We start from the raw sequence: 10,890 nt of genomic DNA on the forward strand, positions 1-10,890 counted from the left end.
AAAAAAGCCGCGCTTTGCTGTGTCGCGTGCATAGGTTTGGTTCAATTTTATATTTGGCCGCTGTCGGATGGACACCCGGAACTAATTCCGGCACTACCGGCAGTCTCTAATGTGGTCTTAGCCTACTTCCTTGATGACCAGTCATCAGGTTATTGGAAAAACCGTTATTTGTTGTATCGCATGCATGGGATTAGCTCTCTTTTATATTAGGCCATTTCCGGTGGGACACCCGGAAACGGTTTTGGAACAAGACCGGTTCGGGTATGGTCTGAGACTATTTTCATGATAACCGTTCATCAGGTTATCGAAAAAGCCTCTGTTTGATGTGTCGCATGCATGGGTTTGGTTCACTTTTATATAAGGCCATTTCCGGGGAGACACCCGGAACTGGTTCCGGAATACAACCGTCAGTCCCCAATGTGGTCTGAGCCTACCGGCCATCAGGTTATAGGAAAAGCCGTGATTTGATGTATCGCATGCATGGGTTTGGTTCACTTTTATATGTGGCCACTTCCGTCGGGACCCCCGGAACCGGTTCCGGAACACTACCGGTTCAGATATGGTCTGATACTGTTTTCCTGCTAACCGTTCGTCAGGTTATCGAGAATGCCGCTGTTTGATGTGTCGCATTCATGGGTTTGGTTCTCTTTTATATTTGGCCACTTCCGGCTGGACATCCGGAACCGGTTCCGGAACACTTCCGGTTCAGATATGGTCTGATACAATTTTCTAGCTAACCGTTCATCAGGTTACCAAAAATGCCGGTGTTTGATGTGTCGCATGAATGGGTTATGTTAAATTTTATATTTGGCCACATCCGGTGGGAAACCCAGAACCGGTTCCGGAACACTTCCGGTTCAGATGTGGTCTGAGACTATTTTTCTGCTTACCGTTCATCAGATAATAGCAAATGCCGTCGTTTGATGGGTCGCATGCATGGGTTTGTTGCATTTTCATGTTTGGCCCCTTCCAGGGGTACCGGTCCGGAACACTTAAATGGCCATAACTCCGGAACGGCTGGACCGATCCGAACCATTTTCAATAGAAAACAATGGGACCAGATTCCGCATCGAATGAACCATCGGTCATTAAAATTGGTTGAGGTTTACTGCCAAAAAGTGATGTGAGTTTTTTTGTACACACACATACTCACACACAGACATCACCTCAATTCGTCGAGCTGAGTCGATTGGTATATGTGACTCGAGCCTCCGGGCCTTCTATCGAAAAGTCATTTTTGGAGTGTTCATATAGCCTTTCCAGTACACTTAGTGTACGAGAAAGGCAAAACAAGAAAACCTTTTTTTTTTGTGGTTTATCTCTATGAATGTGACATCATGCTAATTCATATCGAAACTGTGCTCCACCTCGCGAGACAACCTGATTACTATAAACTTCATCCATTTGGTCGATCCTAGAACATATCCAAACCTCCATTCGCAACTATCCTCCAGGTGCTTCCATCCCGAAGGGATGCTTCTGTGTATGCTCTTGTGTGTATCAATGTGTGCAGCGTGTTTTTGCGCTTCTTTGTTATTTGTTAATTTTTTCCAGCCAACGGGCAGGCAGGAATATTTTTTGATTAAAACCAGTCATGCGTATAAAATATCAGCACAAAATTCGTACGACGACGGTGGATGGGCAACATCGAGCATGTGTAGTGAAGGTACAACGGTACAACATACTCCAGAGACTGACACGTTCCCAGTTGGAAAGCAAGTGCCGTTGGGGCCGGAGGACGTCTGCGCTTGACGAAGAGGACTTCCATGGTTTGGGAGAGCTATTGGAGGAGATTTTGCCTTTTTCCTTCCAACAGCCGGTTGGGGTTTCCCCATTTCCGATACAAGTAGCACATACAAACAAAACTAAAATTCTTTCAAGAAATGTTTACTAATATTCAGCAATGTTCATCTGCACTGAAGCAACAGTTTTATCCGTTCAAAATGTAAGGAACTATTTTCTTGCAATGGATCGATTTCTTTTCAATTAATTTAATACCACGAAACATTGAGAACCACTTGGCTATGGAAAAGCATTTTCCATTGACTTGTAGGATCCTAAAATAACTCTAAACAAAGTCCTTCTATCCGGTGCGAGACCCAAAGCGTAACCGGTCCGCTTTTTACATCCTTTAAGAGCCGAACTTCAAGGTAAGGGAAAACCGTGTGTTATCAACCAGCCGTTCAGGTAGGTACATAGGTCCAAACCCATTTGGGGCGATGTGTATGCAAAAGGAAACAAAGTTCTTCACAAAGAAGAAGTACAAAAATAGAAGCGCATGTCATTGGCAGGCAGGATGATAACGTCTGCAGATGTAATTTCTAACGTCATAAATTGTTGGTCAATTTTCTAGTTTCAAAGGGTCGTAGCTTCGTTCTGAAAACTAGAGTAACAAAATGTGCCAAATTTTCATTGAAACGACTATAGAGCTTTAAAGCACATTGGGTTATCGAGGTTCAGCCTAAACATTGAGCATTAGCATTAGTGTTAAGTAAGTCGCAGAAATTCATAGGACCAGTCAAGATTGACTTATTACTCAACGGTCGGAAGCTATCCTGGCCACGTGCTTGCGACAACTGAGGGATGGGAAAGGAAGATTACCCGGGTAGAGGAAAAGCGCTTAATAATAGCTTATTTTGATATAATGATCAAAAAATTGATATTGGTTTAATTGATATAAGGGATAAAGGATCTAAAAATTATATCTAAAACTTACTCCTGAAACATCATCATCATATCATATTTAGATCTTGTACGATCTAACCAACAGAAGCGAGCTATTCGTTTGATCTTAAAATATCAAATTTTGATATTGTCCAGATGTTCCAGGAACATATTCTAAATATTATTTTCAGATCTTTTATCTCTTACATCAATCCAACCAATACCTATAACATTTTGAGTTGGACACCCAAAGGGCCATGTGTCGACCGACATCGCCTTGTCTTTCAAATTGGCAGACATGTCCACTTCAAAAAAGATTAACAAATGCGTACACTGATCACTATCCCTTGGAATACCAGCTTCAGGTTGGTCTTGTCCCAAGACATTCGTTCACCATTTTTCGTACCTTTTCGTACGTTGATAGTCTGGTACTGCTGGTATTTATCGGCAGAGATGCCAGATATACAGATTTTTGACCATCTATAGAGACAAGATGCAGAGTACAGAAAAAACAAATTTTCAAAATGTGATACGGATTTCTCCAGAAAGTATAAAATTTGAAGTTATTTTTAATAAATTTTATGAAAACTTTATAAATCGCTTCCAATACTTTAAAGAATTTATGAAAATTTGTACATTTTCACACATGTTTTGAAAAGAAAAATACCAGTAAAAATTAATAATCATCTGAAAATAGTACATTTTTTCAGTTTCTATTGTAATCGAGGATTCTCGGTGTCTGCCATACCCTCAAATACAACGATACAAAAAATCTGTATTGATTCAGATTTTCATCAAATAATCTGGCATCTCTACTTGTCGGACAAACAGCAACAGGATTGCAATCCAAGTGACAAGTGTTAGTTCCGCAAAGTAAGTTCGTTGAGCGTCTGGAGGAGTTATCATCGTCAACGTCGACAAGGATGGGAACACTCACTTGCAAAGAGTTGCTATTTCCTCAGCTCAGAAGCGCGCAATCAAGAAACAATATATGGACGAATTTTGTCTTGTGGTTTTGTCTGAAGGTTTGCCGAATAGAGTAGGGGTTACACACGCATACCGAGGTCGCGAGGGAGCTGCGAAGGCGACTCTCCACGACGTGAGTGTAAATTACACTCACCTCGTGGAGAGTCGCTTCCACAGCTCTATCACAACTTTGGTATACATGTGCGACCTCTACTCTATACGGCTAACATTTAGGCAAAACCACACTAAAAAAATTCGTCCATGCATCGTTTCTTGATTGCACGCTTCTGAGCTGAGATAATATCAAGTGAGTGTTCCCGTTCCTGAACGTCAATTTAAAAAAAAAATCAAAAAATCTAACTGTTTAACAAGTCCAGGCTGATTCAAAATTTCTTTTCTAATATTTTAGGAGGATTCACTAAACAGCTGCGTAAGCAGTGCTGTCATGGTAAAATCAGAGCAGTGAAGTGACTTTGCTATTGCACCTAAATAAGAATGCATTATTATTAAACTTTTTTTTTTTGTAACTATCGCGGAAGGAACATTCTTGCTGGAATTCCTTTTATGAGTTTTGCAAGAATTCTTCTTTAATTTCTTAGAAAATTCTACAGGGTTACATCCAAAGCCACCGCCATAAATTCTTTTAGGCTTTTTTTTTATTTTTTTAATCTCTGAGGATTTCTTAGAATGATTTTTGCAAGCATTTCTCTAAATATTTTCCTTAGTATTCCTTCAAAATGCATTCTTCCCAGAGATTTCATCGAAAATTTCAAAAATTTACCCAGTTTTTCAAAAAAGTTCTCAAATAAATCATCTTAAAAATCGTGGACCATTTCTTCTGAAATTCCTCCTGGGACACCTTAAGGAATTCCAAAGGAAATTCCTTCAAGGATTGCTACATACATTCATGCTTGTATTCCTTCATGTATTCTTCAAACATATGTGAAGAAATTTCGCAATAAATATTATCAGAATTCTTACGAGGAACTTAGCATTGGGATTTTTCAGAACATTCTGCTAGAAATTTCTCAAGAAATTCCTTTAGAAGTTTTTACAAGAATTCCTTCCAACGATTCCTCAAAGGTTCCAGAAGATTTTTTTCCACAAAGATCTCAGAGATTCTTTCAGAAGTTTCTCTGGAATTTTTCTTCAGAAATTCAGAAATTTTTCCATATGCTTTTTCAGGAATTATTTTTGAATTTCCCCAGAGGCTCCTTCAAGTATTACTCCTTTTATGCAGGGATGTTCTCGTGCATTTTTTTTTTCAAATTTGTCTAGAAAATCAGGAGATTTTTGGCCGTTTTTTCAGGTGTTTTGCTCCCACAGGTATTTCTCCAGGCATTGCTCTAAATTGATATTCTTTCAGATTTTTTTTCCAATGATTACCTCAACAGTTCCTGCAGATTTCTTCTGCAGATTCTCCAGGAATTCCCCTCCAACATTTTTTTTTTCTCTTGGAATGACTTGCCAAGTTCCTCCAAATGGCTCTCATGATTTTTTTCTAAGAATTAAGGGAGTGCCTGGAAACATAACGTTGAACATATGGATGTCGAAATCGTCCACGCGCCAGAGGCCGTTTTTTAAGGATATAATTATCTTTCAATTGCTTTCAATCAAATTTTATTTTTAACATAGTACTTTTATGGCTAGATAAGGTATTCAGGAGTTCGATGGACAAGAACGAAAATAATATTAACTTGTAAATTAAGAGACAATTGAATTATTTGACAAATAATATGTTTTAAGCAAATAGTATGTTTTAAGCATGAAATTGTTTTTAAGTACTTTAGTATGTGTATGTATCATAAAGGTAGCTTTATATGCCTTCATCGACAAAAAATTGTTTTGAAAAGTGTTCAAACAGTGTTAAGCTTTTTTATTAATTTATCTTAAATACGGTTTTTAATTTGTAGCACCTTTTTTAGTTTTTGTTTCCTAAACATTTGAAATTATTTTTAAAATATTTTTCAAACATGGGCGTATTAAAGAGTACATATTTCTTCATAGTTTCCATGTGTTTAAAAGTTTTTATCTTAGTTCATTTTGCTCTGAAAATTGGAGGAAAACTTGATTTTATTTAGAAATTGTTAACAATTATAAGGTATCCTATATACGTAACCAATGAATATTTTGACAAAAATTTTAGAGATCCTGTATGACAATGGCCTCCTTATTGTATCCTAATCCAAAAAAGTTTAATTCATTGGGATTATTTCATTAAAAATCATCAAATACCGCAAAAAATGGAATGTCTCAATTTTTTATGGGTCATACTGTAGCTTAAAAGATAACTTCAGAAATCGCTTTAGAATTTTCTGCCCAGAAACTACTTCAAAAAATTTTCTAGATTTTTTTTTTCTAAGAGTTTTCTAAGATATCTCCAAGAGTTTCTGGAGGGTTTTCTTGACACAATCCTCCAGGGACATCTTAAATATTTCCTCAGTAATGTTTATGAAATTTCTGGAAGAACTTCTGAAAAATCCTTGGAGCAATATCTGAAGAAAAAATGTGCAGGGATCCCTAAAGACAACCCAGGAGATATTTCTGGTGGATCCAGGAGAGCTATTTCTATAAAAATCATTATAGGAGTTTTTGCAGAGATCTCAGAAGGAGTGTCTCAAAGACACCTTGGGAAGAACTTCCGAAGAATCCCTGAAGGATTTGTAAAGAAACTTTTAAAACAATTACGAAAAAAAACTCCTTGGAAGAATTTTTGGAAAAAACTCCTTGGCTGAAATTCCTGAAGCAATCCCTAAAATTCTGAAGAAGTCTCTGGATCATTCGTTGTCGAGCTACTGCGCGATACAGTCGCAAGTTCCGTGCGTCCGAGTTTCTCTTCGGTTTTCCCTAGTTGTAGTGGTTTTTACGAGGTTACAGTGTTTTCCCAAGTGTAGTGATTCCCCCAAGCCACGCATGGCAGAGTTATTAAATTAGCAAAGACATCGTTCGTCGCATAGTGCAGTTTTCGTGTGCAGAACAGTCCACGTGTTCCGGCATTTTTCTTCGCCACCCCTCAATGTGGCGTTTCTGCAATGGACGCCAATGATACACCTGCAACGTTCCCCCGCCTCAAGTCCTACCCTCCCGACTTTGGCTGGCCGTTTGTTGTTTTCTTCCGACCCAAAGGCAAACGTTTGAATACTGTTCAAATCAGCAAGGAGTTGACTAAGCGGTACCCTCCGTTGTCTCCATCGACATGGTAAGTACAGCTAAGCTTCGGATGACAGTAGGCGACCGAAAACAGGCGAATGAGATTGTGGCCTGTGAACTTTTTACGCTTGAGTATCACGTTTACCTTCCAAGCCACCAGGTCGAGATCTCGGGGAAGGTCGCCGATTAATCTTTGACCTTTGAAGTGATCATACAAGGCTGTGCTCGCTTCCACAACCCTTCTCTACCTCCTGTTCTGATACTGGATTACCGGCAACTGCATTCGGTCTGAACTTCATGTGACCTCCTCCGGATCAGCATTACCACCATTGCTGGTGATTGGCAACCTTCGGCTACCTATGAAGCTGTATGTACCAAAGGTAATGAACTGCACCAATTGCAAGCAGCTGGGCCACACCGCCCAGTATTGCTGTAACAAACCTCGCAGTGCAACATGCGGCGAGAGACATGTGGATGGTGCGTGTAAAACGCCGCCCAAGTGTGGTTATTATGTTGGGACCGTCCATATGATCTGATGGCTTGCCCAAGGTACATACAGCAGAAAAAAAACATCAAAAACGGTTGTTGCAGCAGCGATCACGGTGAAGCTACGCCGAAATGCTGAAAAAAGCTGCCCCGACCGTTAAATTCCGTAACATCTACTCGTCTTTATCTTTCGATGATCAGGGCTCTGATTCTGAGGTCGGGCAAGGGTGAAAAGAGGAAACGGATGAGGCTCCAGAGACCCACCAAAAAACCTCGTAATCTGCCTAGCAGCGACACCCAACCCACCATGACAAATTTCAAGAGTGGTAAGAAAGTCACAAAACGTTCCCCTCCGGGATTCAAAATCCAGGACAAACGAGACTTTCCATCACTCCCGGGAACATCAAAAATTCCAGATGCCCCACGTTTTTTCAAATTCTCAACCGGATAGACAGCATTCGGAGCACCAGGAGTAACCTCAGGGTGCACAATGTTTACGCTTTCTGGCATTGTAGACATCATCCCAGGTAACCACTAAGCATTAGAATAAGCTGTACAGTAGCCCGTGTTATGCATTCAAACTGCTTGCTGCCCTTCATAAGCAGTTCGAATGCATAACTGCCTTCAAGTAGCATAAGCTGTGCTGCTCAAAAGCTTTTGGCTGATAATTAGCATTTCAACCGCTTGAGAAGTTTTCGTTCAGGAGCAATCAGAATGCTTCTCAACTGCTCTTTAAATGCTAAGAGCGAAGAGGATGGGAGATATGTTATGTATTTCACAGCACACGTGGTCTTTCTCTTACAGGGCCAATGCTTCTGTTTTCACTGTTGAGCTTCTGATTTGCTTCTTCGTTTTTCCCTTCACTAACCCATCAGCTCCGAAGCGAACATTGTAGCAGCTGGTTTGGATCGGGAACATGGCCATCAGAAAATTACAGATTCTCATTTCGTCGCAAAATGTGTGGAGGCTTCGGCGGATCAAAACATTATTCGAAAGAGGAAAATGCCCTACTCACAATGAAATATCCCCTTGAAAACAAGTTTTGAAATTGACGCTGTTGTCCATGTATTCTTTATATTGGGGATAAAATCAACGCACGCCGTCGGAACATCTTAAGCATCGTGGTGCAGCAGTAGCATCAGATTGACTAGTAAACACAATTGATATGGAAATTCTGGCTTTCTAAGTCTAGGGAATCCAAACGATTAAATTTGCATTACCCAACGTTTCGGCCTGGTTTATTTGGCCTTTTTCAAGGGTAAAGCTGTCTATCGTTTTTTGTTTTTATCATTAATGCCACAGTTTGTTTGGAGCTTCTTGTATCCTATGCATATAGTTTTTAGGCAAATTGATAAATATTTTTGGAGGGACATCAGTACAGAGTGAGTTGATGAATGTGAAAAAGTGTCGATGTCCCTCCAAAAATATTTATTAATTTGCCTAAAAACTATATGCATAGGATACAAGAAGCTCCAAACAAACTGTGGCATTAATGATAAAAACAAAAAACGATAGACAGCTTTACCCTTGAAAAAGGCCAAATAAACCAGGCCGAAACGTCGGGCAATGCAAATTGAATCGTTTGGATTCCCTAGACTGAGAAAGCCAAAATTTCCATAGCAAACCAGTTCCAGTCGAAAACGCCTAGAAAAAAACACAATTGAGTAATCTTCGGATCGTAAGTTCAAACCCAAATCACTACTAAAACAAGCCAAAAAGTATCACCTAACACCAGCTGGAGTGTTGTAGAAGGACAAGAAAGCGGGGGAGTGGGCTCAAAGAATGAGATGCAAACGAAAATCTATTTTTGGTTTGTTTTGCTCGACGAGGCGTTACGCTTTTCTGACATTTTGTCACGACGTTCCTAAAGGTGTAGCACTAAGACAGCCCGTTATTTTGCCAAAACCTGCAGTAATGTAGCACTATAGGCGTATATACGGCTAATTAACATTAACCGCCTTGTCAAAAGGGCAACTATAATGCTGAAGAAGTGCTGTTTTAAATGCTTAGTGGTTACTTGGGTAGCTTCTTCAATGCTTCCGATTCCGTGAAGAACATTGTAAAAGGACTTGTGTGACCCCTCTTTTGAAGCAGTTGGCTTCTAAAATGCCCCTCCTTGCGTCAATCATATCTTTTGATTGATAAATTATCCGCTAAGGTCGAAGATGTGATTTCTGTTCTACACCGGAATTGTCGTAGTATTACACCAAAATTAGACGCTTTTAAATTTTTAGTTAATAATTTACAAATCGACGTTTTTGCACTATCCACAACATGGCTGACACCTGATGTAACCTTACCTTTTCCCGATTATAATATCATCCGCCTTGATCGATCCGACTCATACGGAAAGGTGCTTCTAGGGATCAAGAAACAGCACTCATTTGGCAGACAATTAAACGTTCCAAAATAAATACCAAAATTTCCCATAAATAATTCGAAAAGTCCCAGTGAAGAAACAGGGGTCTAATAAATAACAAAAGTTCCATAAACAAATAAAAAAATGCATAAATAAATCAAAAGTTTCCATAAATAAAGTTCCCCTGTAGTATGGATAGAAAGAACAAAATATGCTCAAAGAAGGAAATTCTTTGTTGAAAATATAACCAACCACTTGGAGCACCTTAAGTTACCCAGAGCGGGTTTCCAGATAGGCTAGCAGATAAATCGTTCGGGGTAATGTCCTAAAGCCAAGTAAAGGACTTTTCACATATCCTCATTTTCCAATGTCTTCCATTTTCATCCCATATTCATCATATTCGAAAACAAGCGATTACGGCACCGATTGATTTCGTTGTTTTTGTTTTCATGGGTACCCACTTCTGACAAAATATACAAAAATAAGAAACAAAACCAACAGCGCTTCAATCTTTTGTTTTATTTTTTTTTTTTGTAGGATGAAAATGGGAGCTACATGCTTAATAAGGGAACCAATACCCTACTTCGTCTTCTATGTTTAACCAATATTTTTCTGTTTTTGCCTTCTATTATCTACCTTCAAACCTTCAGATTCTTTCCTCTTCTCTTCAGTCTATACTAAATCACCATGTCATCAATTTGCAACACATCCAACTTACGATCTAATTATACAAAAAGCATGCATTTCGTTGCGTCAATTTTCAACCAGAAAGTATCCATCTTATTATATTCTTACGCTCACTTCATAAAAATTGAGCTTCCACTCGTCTCAGCAGCGCTTTTTTTTGCGCCTCCCACAAACGAGCAGTAACATTCACATACTCAAAGACCAAGCAAAGTGCTTTTTTCAATTTTTATGAAGTCCATAATTCTCATTACCTTAATGGCAAACCCGTCGTAGTCGTCGTCGTGGCAGCTTTTCCCGACTTCTCTATCTCATAACGCTCAGTCCTGACTGGCTATAGGAACACTGAACACACCGCCGCGGCCGTGTTATGTTTCCATATGTAGTGCGGGCGGGAGCAGCTGTACATTACTCTTCCCAAGGGGAAAAAAGAGCTCATACACTAAAAGTGGAAACTTCCATAATGAATAGAAAACGTGGAAAATGAATACATTTGCTATTCATTTCCCGCCCGCTACCCACTCTAGATGGCAAGCAGGTGATTCCGACGCACCGGGGCTCACAGTTTTCCGTTTCTTTTC

This window comes from Aedes albopictus, chromosome 3 (assembly GCF_035046485.1).
Source record: "Aedes albopictus strain Foshan chromosome 3, AalbF5, whole genome shotgun sequence".
Lineage (NCBI taxonomy): Eukaryota > Metazoa > Arthropoda > Insecta > Diptera > Culicidae > Aedes > Aedes albopictus.